Source organism: Zalophus californianus, chromosome X, assembly GCF_009762305.2.
Source record: "Zalophus californianus isolate mZalCal1 chromosome X, mZalCal1.pri.v2, whole genome shotgun sequence".
In the NCBI taxonomy this organism is placed as follows: domain Eukaryota; kingdom Metazoa; phylum Chordata; class Mammalia; order Carnivora; family Otariidae; genus Zalophus; species Zalophus californianus.
In genome coordinates, this window is record NC_045612.1 from 119,651,341 (window position 1) to 119,653,702 (window position 2,362).

Consider the following 2,362-nt stretch of genomic DNA (forward strand, 5'->3'; position numbering starts at 1 on the left):
CACCAGTTTGCATTCCCACCAACAGTGTAGGAGGGGTCGGTCCCCTTTCTCCGCATCCTCTCCAACATCTGTCGTTTCCTGACTTGTTAATTTTAGCCGTTCTGACTGTTGTGAGGTGGTATCTCATTGAGGTTTTGATTTGGATTTCCCTGATGCCGAGCGATGTTGAACACTTTTTCATGTGTCTGTTGGCCATTTGGATGTCTTCTTTTCAGAAATGTCTCTTCATGTCTCTGCCCATTTCTTCCTTGGATTATTTGTTCTTTGGGTGTTGAGTTTGACAAGTTCTTTATAGATTTTGGATACTAGCCCTTTATCTGATATGTCATTTGCAAATATCTTCTCCCATTCTGTCAGTTGTCTTTTGGTTTTGTTGACTGTTTCCTTTGCTGTGCAAAAAGCTTTTTATCTTGGTGAAGTCCCAATAGTTCATGTTTGCCCTTGCTTCCCTTGCCTTTGGCGATGTTTCTAGGAAGAAGTTGCTGCGGCTGAGGTCGAAGAGGTTGCTGCCTGTGTTCTCCTCAAGGATTTTGATGGATTCCTGTCTCACATTTAAGTCCTTCATCCATTTTGAGTCTATCTTTGTGTGTGGTGTAAGGAAATGGTCCAGTTTCATTCTCCTGCATGTGGCTGTCCAATTTTCCCAACACCATTTGTTGAAGAGACTGTCTTTTTTCCATTGGACATTCTTTCCTGCTTTGTTGAAGATTAGTTGACCATAGAGTTGGGGGGCCATTTCTGGGTTCTCGATTCTGTTCCATTGATGTATGTGTCTGTTTTTGTGCCAGTACCATACTGTCTTGATGATGACAGCTTTGTAATAGAACTTGAAGTCTGGAATTGTGATGCTACCAGCTTTGCTTTTCTTTTTCAACATTCTTCTGGCTATTCGGGGTCTTTTCTGGTTCCATACAAGTTTTAGGATTATTTGTTCCATTTCTTTGAAAAAAAAGTTGATGGTATTTTGATAGGGATTGCATTAAATGTGTAGATTGCTCTAGGTAGCATAGACATTTTCACAATATTTGTTCTTCCAATCCTCCACATGAAATTTTAAATCTCAAGAATGTTCTAGAGAGAATAGAGAAACTCCCTGGTGCTCTGTTGTGAGGGGGTGGGGGGGGGTTAGTCTTTTCCTGAACTGGCCACCTTTCTAATGCGTCTGAATTGTCACAGGGTACCTTCAAACCCTCATCTGATGGACAGATTAAATAAAAAGCCAAACTGCTGTACCTGAAGACCATTTCACCCTTTCTTTAGTAAGGAGAGCAGAAATGAAACTTTTTTCCACACCTAAGTGATGTGAGGTTTGATGTACACGTTATCCTTAGCAGATTCTATTCCTTCTGCCTGCCTGCTCCCATGTGCTTTTAGCTCTGAACCTCCTTCCCGAAAATATGTCATTTTCATTTGTCGCCAGAAACAAAACCTTTTACCCTTGTTTTTCCAGGCTTAAATATCAGATGTGTTGGTTAGTTTTGTCAGCAAACAATGAAGTGGTAAGCAGGTACTGAGGGCTAGGAAAGATCACAGGGTCTGGAAACCAAGACGCAGATCCTCACAGAGGCTCGGTGGCCCTGGGTGTGATGGAACAATGACTCTTACTTTTGTATTTATGCCACACTTCTAAACACACACACACATACACAATAGCTTCCAGTAAAAACACACATAAAGTTGGGTGCGTACAATAGCAGCAGAAAATGAAAATTGTAAAGAGGCAGAGAAGCTGAATATGCAAGCCACATAGGTTAATACTTGTACTGTCAATAAATGGAAAATTTTAACCTGGGCAAAAATGTAAGCAGGTCAGTTACACATGAAGCTTCTTAGTTTACAGAGGCGATTGCTCTTACTGCTAAAATCTAGATCCTTTATTCGTGAGACCTTGAATTACACATTATGCAATGATTTAAATAGTTTTACAAAAAAAATCAAGAACGTTGTGGTCAAATGGCTATTTAGCACAAATATAGGCCAAGAACAGGTTCTAAAATGGAGATTGTTAACCAATATCACAGATATTTTTTTTTTTAAGATTTTATTTATTTACTTGACAGGGCGAGAGAGCATAAGCAGGAGAAACAGTAGAGGGAGAGGGAGAAGAATCCCTTGGCAGGGCGCCTGATGCAGGGCTCAATCCCAGGACCCGGGATCATGACCTGAGCTGAAGGCAGACGCTTAACCATCTGAGCCACCCAGGCGCCCCTATCACAGATATTTTCTTATCAATGATACAGTTATTGCCAGTATCTCAGAAGTTCATGTTCTCATTCCCACATTGAAAGTACAATTGCTATTAGAACTCAGGCATCTCTTGGATGGCTCAGGGCATTAAGCGTCTGACTCTCGGTTTTGGGTC